This window comes from Thunnus albacares, chromosome 8 (genome assembly GCF_914725855.1).
Source record: "Thunnus albacares chromosome 8, fThuAlb1.1, whole genome shotgun sequence".
NCBI classification, from domain to species: Eukaryota; Metazoa; Chordata; class Actinopteri; order Scombriformes; family Scombridae; genus Thunnus; species Thunnus albacares.
The window spans coordinates 8,848,099-8,866,658 of NC_058113.1; the positions used below are offsets into that span (position 1 = coordinate 8,848,099).

General features: G+C 38.9%; 1 long non-coding RNA gene across 2 annotated transcripts in view; it reads left to right on the plus strand.

The window, feature by feature from the left end:
- The first annotated feature begins 973 nt into the window (after positions 1-973).
- Positions 974-18,560, plus strand: part of LOC122987776 — a 52,111-nt gene continuing 34,524 nt past the window's right edge. Inside the window, exons 1-3 of one of the 2 annotated variants that reach the window (XR_006404594.1) lie at positions 974-1,041; positions 1,144-1,217; positions 10,211-11,063. This is a non-coding gene — a long non-coding RNA (uncharacterized LOC122987776). Of the gene's footprint in view, positions 1,042-1,143; positions 1,218-10,210; positions 11,064-18,560 lie in introns of those variants that run through there. The other variant, XR_006404595.1, reaches the window with a different exon arrangement.

Sequence of the window (18,560 nt, forward strand, 5' to 3'; positions counted from 1 at the left end):
GTACTGAGAGATAAGGAGACACACTCTTTAGAGCAATATAATTTCTTTTGACCTATCTGCTTGCTACAGACTTATGATGAATAGCCAGAGTAGCTGAAGTCCTTTATCACCAAAGTTACCCCCTTGATATAATATTGATTCTTTATAACTAGCTCGCCACACAAAAATCAAACTGTCCACTTGGCCATCATCATCATCAATATCATCACAAAGGCGGAGGAATGAAGATCCCTGCGCCTCTAAAGGCGAGCCTTTACAATCTCCTCTGTAGGCCTAATCTTTATTTTGCTGATGATGAAAGGAGAGGGGAAACGAGGCAAGGTGCCATTTAAGACGAGGTGCCATTTAATCCGGTATAGGCTACACACACACACACACACATACAGGGAGAGAGGAGAGACAGAGGGAGAGAGAAACAGAGAGAGAGAGAGAGAGAGAGAGAGAGAGGGAGAGAGAGAGGGAGGAAGGTCCGGTGTGATCAGGACTGCCAAACATCTTGGACTTCCGGAAAAGTAATTAATTTGGTGTGAAATGTTTGATTGACAGAATGTGTCTGTCTTATTACGGCTATCTGCCTCCATACATGTCCCAAAAATATTTTTAAACAACTGATACGATTATACAAGAAAAAAGGTCTATTCCTTTATGGATCTATTAAAATTATAAAATAAATTTGGAGAAGCTAAATGCTAAATATAAAAGTAATTGCGCATTAATTTGCTGCGGTGGAAAAGTAAAAAAATGCGTGTTTGTTTTATGATACAGCTGATGCCGGATGCGCCTCGGAGGTATCTTTTAACCTTAAAGGACGGGCTGTTTTGCTGCATAGCTGGAGCCCCATAGAGGCTATTACAACGGGGCCACTCTCTCTATTCACCGAGAGAGGGGAGAGCACTGGTGGCGGAAGGGGAGGTGGAGGGGGAGGGGGGGAGACGACAAGGGATGGATGAAAGGAGGAAGGGAGGGAGGGAGAGGAGAAACGTGTAATCACCCAAACAACCATTTTTACCCATTTCACCCCCTCTGGATCTGTGTCGCAAGGTAAGAAAAAGGCTACTTGGCTTCTATACTGGCCCTCTCTGCTTCATAAACTGCATCGGCTGACTTCTGTAAGAACTCCTCTTCCTCTCTCACACTCTGCAGTCTGCCGTCAGGTTATCTGTCTTTCACTGCGGATACCGTGAAGGGAGGCCTGGCCGTGAAGAAGACACCAAGAGGTAAATGACGCTCGCATTTTTAATGTTTTTTTTATGGGTCGTTGTGCGTCATTGTAAAAGAGGAAGAGGCTGTCAGTCTTGAAGTTGTCTATTTGAAGTCTTTAAATACGAGAATGTAAGTATAGGATTTTGTATGGATGTTTGGAAGTCCGCATTTTGAAGCATGTGGTTGTACCGCTTCTGTGGCGCAGTCTGAAAAATTGAGTTCCTTCAGTGGCCAATCAGACGTCTTTGCGCCGCCGCAACTGGTGCCAGGACGCATTTACACACACCGCAGGCTACTGTAGCAGCCTATGGCAGCCTATGGCATACTGCTGAGACTTCGATCTGCACCAATCAGAGACGAGATGTAACTTTTTTTTTTTCCTGGTATTGGAAGATAATAATCACAGTGTCCCTGAAGACAAGTCACTACAATGTTCCTGAAATACTTCTATAAGCACTCATAGTAAGATTCTACTCATTATTCGGTTTATAGTGACCTTATTAGTACTTATTTGCCTTGTTTTATCTCCTGTATTTACCTTATAATATCCTTACATAGTTTTTATGGGTGTATGTGCCAATTAATATTGAATTTACTAAACCTGATACTGTGATATTTATTTCATTTTATTATAATATTCTTATAATTCTTCAGTTGAGATAAATTAGCCTCATCAGTGGTTTTTAGTGCCCTTATAATTAATGGTATTTTTGAAAATTCACTTACAGCTGCAAAATAATAATCTTATAGAGACTTATTATCTGTCAGTGACTTTAAAGTGATCAGTTTTTTTTAAATCCTGTAGTACTCTGTCATGATTTTATAATATTTCTGTACTCTTCTGGTACCTTTTTGGGTTTTGTCGTGATATTAGACAGCATTCTTTTTAAATGTATTATTGGAAATGGTTGTCTTTATAAAGATTATGATGACATGGGCTACTTGTTGGGGTTGTGTCATATGAAAGGTTTTTTTTCAGTAACGTGTTGGATGAACCATTGAGGAGGAATCCTCTCTGAGTGTGTGTAGTATTACTCGACACTAAGCGAAACTATAGCAGCTGCTTGTCTGAATGACATGATATGAGTGGGTTTTCTTTCGTAACATGTTTTCTAGCTTTGCTCGGCGCTACACATCAATTTGTTGGATATGTAAAACATGCACACACATACATGCACACACAATTTGATACATAATTGTGGACATCATGCATAAGTAATGACTATTGTAGCTGGGACTCTACTAAGTGGCAACTGGCTGTGATCCTGCACTGAAAGTGGAGTGTTTTACTCTCACATTTATCACAGAGTCAGAGATTAGGAGGCATTTAAATCTGTAACCCTCTGATCCGTGAACTGTTTTTACATCAGACATAGGTGAACTCAACCATAAATTTTCAGTTATCATATCATGACCTGCTTATCTTGTTCCAAATGAGGCACGCTGAGATAAAATGTGACAGGCAGCTTGTACCTGAGATGAGCAAAATTTGATCTGACTGGTCCAATCAGAGCTAATTGAAATGAATTGAATCAACCCATTTCTTCTGCTACTGTAATTAAATTAGTAGCTGGGGTGTAATTGGACATCGAGTTGGCACTCGAGAGGAGATGACAAAATGCTCATTGCTGCCACCAAAGGACTATGTGTCAAATTCAGTGTGAAAGGCAGCACACCAAATGCTGGCTGACACATTGACAAGGCTGGTGCTTCGCTAGAAGTGTCCACAAACAAAACTGCCAGACTGAAACACTGTCTCATATGTAGGGAAATATATGGAGATCTGCATATGAGATGCCAGCATTTTAAGCAGATTTTATATACAGTAAGCGTGGACATGTCTTCAAAGTACATGTAGTGCCTTAAATTTTAGACTCCAATTATTCATTTTATTCCCCAGAATACAGTTTTTGTTAAAAATTCCTAAATGACTCTCAAAATACTGAAATGAATTTAGAGTTTGCAGTTCTCTAATGAAGGATGACCCTCACAATCAGTAGCAGAGAAACTCAGATCCAGGAATGTGATGAATATAGAATTTACTTATAAGATATTTTGAACAATTAAAATAATTTGCAGAGTTTTCAAACATGTATTTCTATAGCTGTGGTCAGGAAGAAACCTCCATCATGTCAGAGGTGAATAATGCTGACTGCCTGATATCTGATATTTAATAAAACTTTATAATGGAAGACCGATATATTGACCTAACCCTCCTAGACATAGATAAGAACATTATTACATTCTGATGTTTGAATGTTAGGCCCTGTATCAAATACATGACATATTAAATGGGTGTTCATAGGAAAGGAAGAGGTTTTACTGCTCCAAGGCCGTGGTCATCTGTGGCTCTAATGCCATTTCCAAGAACAATGTGCAGAAAAGGGCTAAAGCCGCACTGATGACACTTAATCTCATTGGAATTCCTTGTCAGGTTTGACCTTGGAAAGATATTAGCCACTCGACAAGTGACTGCTTGTGCATGTGTGTGTGTGTGTGTATGTGTGCGTTAGGGGAGGGGTGCCTGTCTGCATTTATGTGATTGTAAGTTCCTATTTGTCCATGTGTGTACGTCTCTGTGTGTGTTTTATTAAATGTCTTTATAGCAAAACCACAGGTGAAACATGCTTCACAGCGATTTCAGACTCATACTGTAATATTACAGTTAGTGGACACGTCAGGATCTCCTTTGACAGTCTTAGTGTCAGAAAACATGCTGCTTTTGCTTGGCTGTATAGCACTTCTGATATGTTGCTGAAGGTGGGGGAGAGAGAGAGAGAGAGACCATGCATGTGCATGAGAGCAGCCAGCAGCCAGACCAGTGGGCTGCAGGGATCTGTGGCCCAGTGATATGTGTGCCACATTGTCTGTTCAATAGAGGCCTTTGAATTTTTAAACAGCATCAGTTACTTCATACTGTCATTGTTTTGGCACCATTTGCCTTGCTTAATCCTGGTAAGTGCATATCTACACTGTCTTACTGACGGTGTGTGTGTGTGTGTGTGTGTGTGTGTGTGTGTCAAGACATAGTACATGGATAGATTCTGTACGCTGCATCTTGATTCAAAGCCATTGAAAGTCAGCATATTGGTAAATGTACGGTGAGTAGCTACCGTTGCATGTTCCTTGTAGTGATTAGACTGCCATTAGAAATGTGAGTGTGTGTGTGAGTGTGAGTGTGTGTGTGTGTGTGTGTGTGTGTGTGTGTGTGTGTGTGCAAGTAGGGGAGTACACATGTAATCGCATGCCTGTGCAAGTGTGTGTGTTCTTGACTGCGTATAAATAAGAGAAAAGACAGAAAACAATAGATTAGTAGAACCATGCTCTGCATTCATCTGATTTCTCAAATATTTAAACCCAGCCAAGTTTTAACAACATCTCACTAAGGTCAGAAATGTGTGTTTCTACATTTTACTCCTGAAATAACACACACACTAAACATTATCTTCTATGGCATCAGTTTGATCTCAGTGTTCCCACTGCAGAGTGGGATATAAACAATACGAGCAAGGTGAGGTCGATGCCAGAAGGCCTATGTGCTTTAAAAGCAGCAATTGAAGAGTTCAGCTGATACCTGTCGTCAGTGTTGAAGTGGAGATGGTGTAAAACAGTATTGTGTTGCCACTAAATGGAACAAAAAAAAGGCCAATTCTGACTTGTTTAGAGGAATTAATAAAATAGTTGGCAAGAGTGAACATGGTCATGTTTTTCGGCCTGCATTTATTGCTCTTGCAGTAAGATGGCAGAAAATGTGCTGTATTTCTTATGAGTAAGACAGACATAAAATTAGCCAGCATAAATAATTGTTTGAGAATAACATGAAATAAAATTGCTCAGAGTGAGAACAAAACCACCCAGATTTAAAAAACAAACACAAAAAAATTCATAGAGAAAAAAGACAATTTTGCAGATCGTTTTCCTCACAGACACAAGCAGAAGAATTTAGGAACAACAGTTTAAAATGAATTCTGTGTGCATGGTGTGTGTGTGCGTGTGAAGAATTACCAGCATAAAGTGAGGTTTTACTGTTCGAACAGTATGGTTTGTATAAATCGCAGAACTTATTAAGATGATGAAACAAAAGTCTTAAACGCTGTGGGAGAGAGTTAGCTTTCAGATTTTACATTCCTCCATTTACAGTCCCGGATGCCCTGCTCGGTCTGCAGTCCTTCAGCCTTTCTCTTTCTCTCGCTGTCTCCGTCTCCAGGGAGAAATATTTGCACAGTGAACCCTTTTCTGTATACTTTCTATGCTCTTCCCTCTTTGTCCCTACACTGACTTATTTATGGTAACCCGCTAATGAGCTATACAGTCCTTTGTAGTGAGAGACAGCATGTGTAAACATTTAGATTTTTTCCTTCAAGTACACGGCGAGATCCACCAAATTAAAGGGCACAAAGTGAAATGAAATCACGGAGCAACCTAACACCTGATCAAATACAAGGTTAACCATGCAGTGTTTTGTGTTTTGCCGTGTTAATGCCCTATGTTGCTATCAGTCTGGCGTGTGTTTTGGAGGACTGCCAGCCAGTGGAGGAAGAGCACCTATTTTGTGGAGAGGTAATTGCTACACAGTAGCCTCTGATTGCCAGGATCTTTCACTGGGAACGGCCCCGGCTCCCTTTTCACTTGCACCAACAGCCTGATTACAAATCATCTTATTGATTTGATGAGTGCAAGATGTTTGCTAATAACTGTTCTCATACCATCTGTTAATCTTTGTTGTGATTAAAGAGGTAATCCCAATACCCATTATTCCCAATGACAAGAGCGGGATCGTTCTCTTACACAAGCTTTAGCCCCTCACAGGCCAGGCAGGGCTGAAAGGGGGGCTCAGGGGGGTGCGGCACCAAGGATATCAGTGATCTCCGAATGCAATTGAGAAATCTGCTCCACCTTCCACATAACAAACGCGATACAAAAAAAAAAGAAAAGAAAAAAAGAATTACACCCCTCCGCTAAAAATCCATTACCTCGTATAATCTGGCAAAATGATTTTTCTTAAATATGATAATAAATCACAGGCTGGATCAATAGCCTGCGGACCAACTGCTATGCCCTGATAACGTATCAATCAATATTTAGTATTTAGATTTTAATTAATACCTCGGCGGGGCTCGGAGCCTTTTAACACTGAGAGAAATATAATCTGTGATAAAAATGGGCCAAAACAAAGAAACTGATAAAAAGCAAATGCGGTCCTGTTAGCATTCTAGAGTTGTTCCTCATATCTGTCATTGATCAGTCAATTGCTTAGTTGTGATTAAGGACCCTTCAAAATCAAGCTTGGTGTGTGTGTATGTGTGTGTGTGTGTGTGTGTGTGTGTGTGTGTGTGTGCATAGGGGAGGTATGGATGTGTGTGTTTACATGGCGACTTACTCATTGATCATGCTTGGTAGGGATGAGCTACGTTTCAGAAGCACCTGCTGCAAAGCGTGCATACAGAGAATCACAGTGTGAAATCATGTGTCGGATTACAAGTAAGAAACCTTCCTTAACCTAGCCTTACTGATCTTAAACTGAATTTGGGAATAATATAATTCTTAAAATATGTAAGAAAAAAATATTTGACATTATAACACTCTGAAGGCTATTTTTCTCAACTTTAAGTGTAGTAATCCTAATCTTCACACTCCTGTAGTTACAGGTTCCTCGCATGCACTGTTGCTTGGCTTTAGGGGGTTTATAGCTGATTCCCTGAGCTACTCTGCAGCATACAGTAAAGACCTGCAATTAATTGGCTGCTGTGCAACTCTGACAGAAACACTTAGGCAAATAGTTTCAGAGTGATGCATTTAAGTCATTGCATCTCGAATATGCACGCGAAGGCCCATCTGTAATCTTTTCTTAAGGTTTTAAACACAGGACTGCCAACTGTTTTTCAATTGGATTGACTCCCGTGGCATTTGTAATTGAAATCCTTTTGCTTTATAAAGAGATTAAAATAGATAAATATAGAAACAGACAGGCAGAGTTTGACCATCAGGATCTGCATGGCTAACACAAGATTTAATAAAACACACTGATAAACAGGATTGTGTGTTAATCCTCCTTTAAACTAGAGCATTTAACTTGTAATCTGTTGACTTGCAACTTTGCACACTACCTGTCGTGTTCTATTAAATAAACAAATACATAAACATATTAAGTTGTTGCATATATTTGATACCAGAGAAAAAAAACATGTCAATTAAAAATATTAATAAGTAGTATGACACAACAAACAGTTACAGTCTAAAGTTTGACCACTGTATCATTGTGCAAGTTATGTTTAACTGTAAGTATCCGTAGTATAAGTAAGTATATGTGATGGGAAGTGGAGCCATCAAATATGACACTTCACAGTTCTTCACCTCTTCCTCTTACGTTATTTTTGCAAGTCAGGAAACCTCGTCCTGTATCACTGTGTATGTGGTTTTTATATTAGTATCATGTTGCACCACACACACTGTTTGAAGAGGAGAATGAAGGGCTGTGGGGGCTCTTGGCTGAAGGCCGTGCTGGGTCCCTGGTCCCTGGAAAGCCAAGCTGGGATGTGAGCTAACAGGACATGTGCGTGTTGCTCAGGGTTACGGCTGGATTTAAGTGTCTCAAGGCTGTCTGCCGTCTAACCAGGGTCAACAGGATATTAGGCCACAGCCAGTGCTGGCCCGGGTAGTTAGTGTTTCTTTTAAGCTGATCCCTGACACACACACCCACTGTCACATTGGCACGTACAGGAAGACACACACATTAACATACAGCGGAGGTCAGTCGAAGCCACCTGGGTGGCAGTTGGGGGTGGCATTGTGTGGTGTTTGCCACAACTCGGCCTCTTGTTATTTTTATTTTAATTAGCTGTTTTCATCATTTTGTCTTTTAAGGGCCAGGCAGTGAATATGAAATGAAATCCACTGCAGTGGAAATATGCAGAAATCGCTGAACTATCACCGTAAACTTGATATAAAACAAGAGACAAGACATGAGACATTTTCCCACAGTACACAGCACAACCATCAAATTGAAGTTATCAGTGTTGAGCTGGCATATCAGCTTAGTTCTGTGGTAAAGCTCACAAACCATGAGACTGGACTGGATTGGCCAATCCCTGTTAATCCCTTCTTACTGTTAGGTGGACAAGGTGCCAAGGGGCCCTGTGTGGGGCTGGCATGGGGTGTGTTAGCTGAGTGAGTCAGCTGCTGCTGGTATTACTGTAACTGAATTAGTTTATGTGTGGTCAGGCACACTTCTAACAGAGTAGGTGAAGGCATGCATCAGGAATACAGTGCATACACGTCATCTGGGCAGGGAGTTAAAGCGCTTTAACCTTCATAAATTAAATTATTGCTTGAATTTTAAGAACATTTTCACAAGATTAAAATTAACAAATGAGAATGGTAGTTTACACAGTTTCCATTGTGTGTTAAAGGGTCAGACATGGGGGAAGATCTACTCTATTTCCTTACAGGAAGAGGGAACGGCAGTGTTAAGTATGTCAAGTGTTCTGGCAATGGCAGATGGTGAAAGGAGCAAAAGATAGATGGAAAAAATTTTTTGATTGATTTCAGAGAAGATGAGAGGCAGAATGGAAGCAACACACTAATTTTCATATGAAGCAACATGATTTAAAGTCTTAAATTTGAGGAACACAAGCATTGGCAATACCTCTATTGTGAGAGTGAGGCTACCTGTTGTCAAATGGCAATTAGCCTCCATTACTTATACTTAAAGCTGTAGTAATGAATCATTTAGCTGTGGTAATGAATCATTTTTATATCAATAATAGAACAAATGACAATGTGGAATGTGAAAGGGGTCTCTGGTAGTGACAAACTCACATAGGATTATCACCAACTTATCCCCTCAGTTCCCCTCAGCTCCACAGAGTGATTTAGCATCTTTCTGCTCATTGTTTTGGTTTTTAAGAGCTGCAACCTTACTATTTTTGTTCCGTCTCACAGCAGGTAGCCATTTTCAGCAAAAAAGCTCTGAAAAACCCACCGTACACTACCTACCCAGCACCAACAGACAGACGGCCAAAGGTAGCGGCTAGCTGGTGAACATCATGGAGCATTTAGCAGCTAAATAGCCAAAGAGTTCCCTCAGGAGTTGTTGAGTCCAAAACAGAGCTACAAGGAAATTAAATATTATATTTACATTCATTAGGTGGACAATAACATGACCGCAAATGAATGTTAAAGTTGCTTTGTGCCGAATGTGTAAATAGGCTATTGTTGCTGCTAACTGCAAACACCTTCACCATAGCAACTTTATAAGGCGATAATTATGTCAGTGTCGTGTGTTCAGCTTGTTGCGCTGCTCCCAAGTACCCAAAAACAATAAAGGCAGGTTTAAGTGTCACATTTTATTTGGCAATGATATAGTCATGGTTAAAAATGTGTGGTATAGCATCTTTATTTGAACTTTCTACTTTCAGTCAAGTCAGTGACCACAAGTAGCACTAGAATGAACTGAATAATGGCTGATACTGCAGCTAGTCTTGTCTGGTTAGTGGTGACCTATTGCTCTTCTACATAGAGAAAATTGTTTGGTTGGTGTCTTACTCAAGTGCAGTTCACCAGTGTAGGCAGAGAAATTGCTTTTAAATCCCCAGATTTTAATACAAAAGACTGCAAAATTTTAACATCTCTAGGCAACAATTAAAAAATAAAAAACAACAGAAAACAATGCAAAAAACAGCAAAATGGTGAGGAATGACTGAAATAAAATTGAAGGAGAGAATGAAGATAGTGGGTGGAAGAGGATGACGGACAGTTGTGGAGACAGGGTTGTTAGTTTATGTAGGCTGTGGGCTGAGTCAACTGGAAAATTTTGATCACTTTAATTTACTATACCCAGCGTTGCTTCTCTCCCTGTCCAGCACTTTTATCAAGCCCTGTGAGCCCGTATTGATTTTTTTATTTTCTGCCCAGGATAAGAAGACAGAGAGTTAGGGACCTCTGGTGAATGGAGAACTTTCCTCAGATTGCTGCTATTCTCCAGCTTATTGCATCCTGTCGTTTGTAGTTTCAGATGATGTCCAGTACGCCACGGCTGCTCCAGCCAATAAACAAGGTGACTAACAATGGAAGAGGGCCAGGAATGAAGAGAGGGAGACAGTCTAACCACCACAGCACACACAGATAGAAACGAGAGGGAAAGACGACATTTTACAGCAAGAAGTTGCCTTTGTTACACGGCTACGTTGAAAGATACTTTTTTGAAAACGTACGTGCTTTAGTGTAAATTCAGACGTATTTTTATATATTTGTGTTTAATAAATATACTTTATTTTTAATTTCTAGGAATACGAAGGGAATCTAGTGGGAGATATATATCACACTGAACCTGTCTTTTAATTTGTGAAACAAAGTTGATACCAATTTAATCATTTATCAAACTACGTAATCACTTCAATTCACTTTTCTTTTTCTTTCACTTTTTCTTCAAAATCATGATGTCATTTAAGATTGAAATAGGCAGCTGTTTGTTCATGAACTGTAGAGCAGAGCATGATTTATTATTTGCCTCTTTCTCTGTCCCACAGTATGCTCTTACCACGTTAGAATTTAAATAGTTCTTCCAGGACTGAAGGCAAGAATACTATTTTAACAGTTCTTTATATGCTTGTTTCGGCTTCATGTGTGTCACCCTGAGCAAAATGAATTATCACCTTTGCCCCAAAGAAAATGCAATTAAAAAGTAGAGGTAATGGTTTGTTCTCCAAAATGAAATGGGACAATGGTTTTGTCCCCAATTCATTGCTTTTTGATAATGTGTGTATCAGACAAATTGTTGTACTATTCCATAAAATCTTTTTTTTTTTTTTCTTCTTAATTTTTCGGTCTTTTTTTCTTGTGGCTGTGTATTTGCATTTTAAAATTTGAGAGGATGACGGTGTGCGTGGGTGTGTGTGTGTGTGTGTGTGTGTGTGTGTGTGTGTGTGTGAAGGGAGGAGTGGGGCTGGGGGTAGGGGAGAGAGAGATTAGTGACAGTCTGATAAAAGATGTCTTCAAAACCCTAATTAAAACTGAATACCCCTGCAAATGCAAGGCAACATGCAATCTCCAGGTATTTCATTTGGAGCAACTATCTCAGTGCGAGGCTGTTTTTTATGTCTTTCTTCATTGCACACAAATAGCTATGCCCCTTTCGTTTTATTTTTCACGCTTCCACTTCTGCCGCTGTCTTTGTCAAACCTCACAAGTTTGCCCCTCTCTCCCTCCCTTGATGTCAGACACAATGAGAAAATAAAATCAAACTGAGTAACCCATGGTGTGTCCCTTTTTTCCAAAACGCTTCCAAGGTTTAGCTCATTAAACTGCTGAAAAAAAAGGGGCTTCTAATGCAACAGTGAGCACGGCGTCAAGCTGGAGAATTCTGATAACAAAAACATGCTCTATAGATAAAAACAAACCTACTTAGTTCCTCAACAAATGTTAAACATACATTGGTAACATACTTAAAGTTTTCTTATTCCGAAATAATTCATATGAGTTACAGTATTTTGTTGCAGAAATTAGTAGTTATGTTCATGTCAAGATACAAAGTCCTATCAATTCATGACTTGCTGGAGTGTAAACTCTTTTGAATTTGTTTGTATAATTAATATATTTTCTATTTTTATACATGTACTCATCAGTGGTTGGAAACTTCTTTTTACTCCCCCTCACGGATATTGAACTAAAAATACATGTGCACAGTTTCTAATTCCCCCCCATTGTCTACTTGTTACATCACTTAAACCAGGGCTCATCCTCTGTCGTTCGTCTTCAAATATCTCCTGCACTTTTGTGAGTAAAACGAGAAGAGCGACTGCACTGTACAGCGGAAAACCGTGTTTGAGATCTGACCTGTGTTGTGGCTGCAGTGGCACTTTCACTTCCTACTGTCTGGACTCAGACTGCTGGCCATGTGATCTCACTTTAGAGGAATACACACACACACACACACACACACACACACACACACACACACACACACACACACACACATACACACACTTGACTAGTCTGTGTCATCAGCAACTGGTGGCCTATGGATGAACCTCCAGTTTACATGAATCAGTTCTTACGTTGGTCTAGCAACATACTGGGCTAATATGAGATAGTCATTTCATCCACTTATAAGTCTGCTTTAAATTTGTCTTTGCACATCTTTAAAGATCCTTTATTGAACCGTTTAATTTATTATTCCTGGTTTCAGTTGAGAGTCAGTTTACTGTGCTTAGTGAAGGTTTAAATAAGGCTTTTTCTGCTGCTCTAGGGAGAAAATTGTTGATTTTTTAAAATATTTTTTCTAAATGATGTCTAATGCACACCTGTTGGGAAGTGCAAAGAAAAATTAAATTATATGAAAGAAAAGGGTTGAATTCTTGCATCCTCTCAGCATGGACTCGACTGTACTATGACATATACAGCGTTATGTTACACCTTCATCTGGCATCAAATTCACAATATGAAACAATATCTTTATGCTGTAGTGAAACAACCACTCAGAAGGGCAGATGAATAGAATACAAATGAAAATAGAAACAAGTAAATACTTTATTTCTGTCAACAAGAGAAGTTCTATTAGGATAGGAGAGGCAGGTCTAACAATAACCGGCCAATGTCTTATTTTCATGTCATATTTTGGCACGACAAAAATTGCAAATAGGAAACAGGTGTTGGCAGTGTCAGTGCAAAAAAACACCAGTATCCAGTAACTTTGGTTTCAAAAACCCATATTTGTTAAACCTTACTCACAGCTCACACCTATAATCATTTTTACTTGACTGCCTTCAGAAAATGTGGAGGAAATTGCTCTGGCTTAAGCTACCATTTAGTCATAAGGATATGGTCAATTTGGCGCACTGCCAAAGCCATGCTCCTGAGTCATTTTACTGTATGTATATTTTGTCATCCATTCCCAGAACACCAGTTGAATCATACAACAAAATAAATAATCCACAGCATGGAGAGTTTAAGGTGGTGAGCAATAAACACGTGTCTCGAGCATTTGTTTGCTTTGCTTCAACCACGCAGAGATGCCTTTTTTTTTTTCTAATCTCCTCATTTTCCATCTTGTGGTTACAATCGGATATTAACTTTGCAGATGATAACTTGTCATGTTAACTATTGATTCGTGTCATCATTAGAGTGTCTAATAACGAGGACCTTGTCTTGACAATTTTGTTTTATCTGCGAGGAGTGACAGGCCCATGTGTTAAAGACATGTTTACTTCAGTCTGGGATCAATAAATGCTGTGAGCCAGCATGAGAAAGTATAGGCCCTTACCAGTGTTATCGATGCACTATGTATCACATTATGAAATATACGTAGGAAGAAGCTGCCCACAAGATTAAGGAGCCCTCATAGATCAATGAAGAGTATGAGCATTAATATAGAGCTGCTACTTCCCTCCCCAGGACACCCCAGGTTATTTTTGCTCTCAGGCTGAACACTGATGCACACAGACGTGCTTTTGCGTCAACTGGGAGAATTAGATTTGCCTGTTGGTGTTACAATCCAATATCTATCATTGAAAGGATTCTTTTCACTCCTATAGCCAAAAGGTCTCTCATTTTAGGCTTGGGCAGAGGCCACTATGGTAGTGAAAATTAAATTTCTTTTGAGATATAAACTTAACATGTTAGAAAAAAAAAACTTTTAATTCATGGTTGCAGCGGTGTGTGTGTGTGTGTGTGTGTAAGTAATCGTGACCTTGAGACTGAGGTTGAAAAAGACTGTGTGACAGCCTCATGTTGTCAGGAAACGTTCTGTCTTCAAGTGATTTCACTGTTTAATCCCATGCTGAAATTATCTGTCTTCATTCAGTGCTTTATATTAACCCTTCCTCAAGCTTGTTTCACTCAGAAATTATAAGCCTCTTTTCTTCTCCCTTTCTGTATTTTCAGTTCACAATTACTCTTTTTGCCCAGCATCATAAACAAGATATGTGTATGACTGGTAATCATTCTGACCACATCCAGTTGACCTCGTATATAAACTGAAGTCATAAACTTCATTTCCCACGATGCACGTCAGGCCTATATGAGCTTCTCATCTGAATATATCCCCACTGTGGAGGACAACAGAGGCGTGTTGTCATCCAGCTGACCCTTGAAGTGGCCAGATGAAGGACAGGGAGGAGGAGGGGTGAAGGGTGGAAGGGAAACTTGGGCCAAGGTCAAGAAAGCTAATTTGTTTCCTGCATCCCCTGCCGTCCCTTAGAGGCAGACCACACACTGCCCATACAAGAGGGGCTTTAATGTGGTTAAGGGTGCATAGCATGGGGTTGAGCTCATCATCTACTGGGTCCTGTATCACGTAGGAAGCAAAAATATGCGCATTATCGTTTCTCACTATCTTGTTGTAGTGAATATCAAGAGAATTCATTTATTATAAAACCTTAATGCAAAAAGGAAATGTGTATATTGAGGTGTTAAAGATACTCTGACCTTTTAGGAAAGCAGAGCCGCATTTAAAGCTCCATCTAGATTTATTTATTTGTTTATTTTCTGTAATTCTATTTTAATATACAATGTACTGCATACCATGTGACAACTTACCCCATTGTTGGAAACATGTTTTAAGGCAAATCGCACTTAAAGCCCCCCAAAACATGTTTTCAAATTAAGTCTCTCTCCATAACATCGAATATTCATGACTAAATAAGCAACAATCAAAATTACAAAAAACATCTTCAGGTTTTATTTAAGAAGGGTTTAACACTCAAAAAACCTTGTTGGGACTGTGTGTGGTTTGATCAACTTTGATAGGCAAAGTGACCAAACAACCCACAAGCTGTCATCAGATTCTGATTCAAATGTCGCCAAACTCTGATTGGTGCGTGGGAATACATGACAACACCTTTTTCCAACAGATATTGGCTCACTTCAAACCAGTGAGAAGAGCATAAAGATGAAAAACACAAAGAAAGCCCTTATGTTATGTAAGTCAAATTCCATCACTCAAGTATTAAAGTACTCACCACACGAAATAGCCCCCTCAATGTTATACCATTATACATTATAATACTGGATTACTATTACTGATGTTTTAATATGTGAGAAAACTATTTGTTAGTTAGTTTAACCCATAAAAGACATTGTATTTTAGTAACTACAGCTCACAGATGCATGTAGTGATGTAAAAAGTACAATATTTGGCCGTGAAAGGGATGCAGAAGTTAAGCACCTCAAAGTTGTGCTTAAAAATTAAATATAAATATTCCACTACCACAAATTTATATAAATCTGCAATTAGATCAGTTAGAACTGTTTCCAAATCATTTTAATATTACGCTTATAAGTAACCAACATTTTTGCCATTATTTTTAATGTGACATTTCCATATTTGAAATTTTCAGTTTTTTAGTTGATATTAAAGTGGGCTACCATCCGTCAAACACTCACTGGATTATACGACATGAAGCACTATTTTGGCAGAGCAGCTCAGTGCCGGCTCCTTTTAACAGTCACAGTCAAAGAGGAAATGACTGTATTTGCCATCTCAAGGGCACACACAAAGCCTCTGTCGAACCTGTAAAGCACTGGTTAATCACTGTCTGCATAAACCTGTAGCTTTCAGTGGGAAAAAGCCATCAGCCATAGAGCAAAAAGTTTATACTACCAAACTCTTAGGTTTGATGAAGGCCAGACCCTGTAATTCACAGGGCAAAAGTATGTATAAGTATGGGGAATAAACATTTATTTGTTTATGAATACTTAAATATTCACAAACATGTGGGATTTTATATTTTTTGGGTTATTACCAGTCTTTAAAATGCAGTAAATATAATCAGAGATAAGTTTGCCAAGTTTGTGATGGATGAATATATAGATTAATGGACTCAAAGTTACCCAAGAGATCTTTTTTTTTCTCTTTTTAATTAGCACCTGTGAGCTGTTTCCCATTAACACTGTGCACATTAAAAATCCCTCTGCTTTTTCTAATTAAGTAAAGTGGAAACAGATTAGATGGCTTCTTTGAACAAAGGTCAGTGATTGCACTTTGTCTCGCCCCTCTGTTTGTTTGTTTGGCCGGCACCAGGAGAGAGTCTGCCACTTCTTCCCAGACTGTCACTTCACAATCACTGTTTGTTTTACGGAACAGCCTTTTCTTGCCCTTCGTCTTCATCACCTCTCAATCTTTTTTTTTTTTTTTTTTTTTTTCAGAATGTGATCAATAGATAAAGATGTGCATCTCACTACTGTCAGCCCTGTCAGTTTTTCTTCCTTCTATAAAAGCAAAAATGTGAGGAACAGGGAAAGAGAGGCTGATGTGATATAGATTTTTGCTGATATGATTATAAAACACGTGGATTGTCAGATTAAAGCTGCACTGATGAAAGATAGGCATCAATCAGCGACGTCTCTGGAGAGGCTGCAAGGCATGACATGGTTGTCAAGAAGGAGGAATATGGTGACTCATCCCTCCCTAATCTCCCTTTCCTGGCCAATTGATCGGACTTTCATATCCATTAGCCTGGCTTTCATAGCTGCTGTAATGAAAGGCCAGACTACAGACATACTTTGAGACCAAACTTGTCTCTTAGACAGAAAAAATAAAATAGCCGACAGAACAGCTGTGATTCACACAGGTATCTTGAACCTCACAAAGTTGAGTCTGGGGACCTTGATGAAACCCAGGCGACATGAAACATAGTTTATTACACTGTAATTTAATTTACTAGACAAAACCTTACCATATGGGGACACAATCTTAAAGATCCCCTCAAGACTTGTTTTAAGATGTATATAAATTACTCTGCTTCAAATAATACTTTGTGTCTGATATGATTTTTCCACGAAAAAGTTAAATTCTCTTGTAAAATCCTTTTAATGGTGTCTACTCCTTCTTCCTCATTAAAAATTCCAGAATCTATAAATATGCAAATATTGTTCATTTCAAAAGTTTAACTACTGGACACAAGATGTCTCCTTCTTCACTATAAAGTTCATTTTCAGTGTTTGTGCACTGGAGGCCTCAAGTTTCCACATCACACTTGTGTAAGTTGAATATTGGACCAGGATTTGCTTCCAAACTATTTATAATATCACAAATCATGCTCGTAGGTCCACCCATTAAAATCTGATTTTCAGTCAGCAAAAAAGAACTTTCCACTTTCAGTAGCTGAATGTGAAAACAGCCTTCCAGTGACAAACTCTGCACATACATCATTCTACACAGTGAAGCTCAAGCATTCAACTGTAGGAATAAGAGGAAAAACATTTGTGTGAGTGGAGGGGAACTTTAACAAATATATATATATATATATATATATGTGTGTGTGTGTGTGTGTGTTCTAGTGTGTCTATTTTGGTTCTGTTATATGAAAATGTCTGAGGTTCCCTGTCCTAAAGCTGTTGTCATGCACTTTTTTTTAGTCTTTGAATATATAGTTATATTTTTAGTTGATTTTCCAAAGGGGTATCTGGAGAATAGGGTTAGGGTTAGGGTTAGGATTAGGGTTAAGCCAATGTGACTGTTTCAGTTCAGATTTGTTCCTTCCCATGTGAAACATTTCTAATGTTTTCAGTATGAACTGCAAACAGCATGTAGCTCACAATTGGATCTTGATGCATTATGACATGTTGTATGTAGTCATTCAAATAAAAAAATAAATGAATAATTTTGGCTTTACAACAGCATGTTTGAGTGGTGTTGTCTCAGTAATGGACAACCATGCACTGCTATTTAGATCAGTGGTTCCTAACATAGGGGCGGGACTCACAGAAGGGGTCGCTAGATGACTGCCGGAGATAAAACAGAAAAAAAAGAATTTCTGCGATGCAAAATTACGCAAATTTTGTCATATTTTCCTCTAATCTTTGCCATTTTTCTAGTGAATTACTAGATTTCCCCAGCCCTCTAAACATAAATAAATAAAAATATCACTTATTTATTAAACTGTTCAAATTGTTTTAACTGGTCACAAACCAAAAATGTTGGGAACCAGTGATTTTTACAATATCTCAACTCAGTCAAATCTTGATGGTATGCACTATGAGATGTAATGAAAACAGATACATGACAGAACATGATGAGATGTGTCTTTGTAAATAATTTTGCCATGAGTGTACCTGCTTTTTTCACTGTTGTATATTTATGATTATATCATATAAACAGTCGTGTGTCAGTCATGAGTCATGTACAAACACTTCCAAAAATCAGATTTTAGCTGCAGTTCACAACCAAGCATGTGGACCTGCTGAGTGAACACAGCTCTTCTCACATGTATAGAATATAGAAACCCTCACTGACTCAACAACAGTCAACATCCAGATACCCTCACCATGATTCATCTCAGCTGGGTTCTTATTGGTACACTGATGGTATGATTATCACCAACACATTCTTTCAGCCTGAGTGCCCTCCACAGCACCTCTGT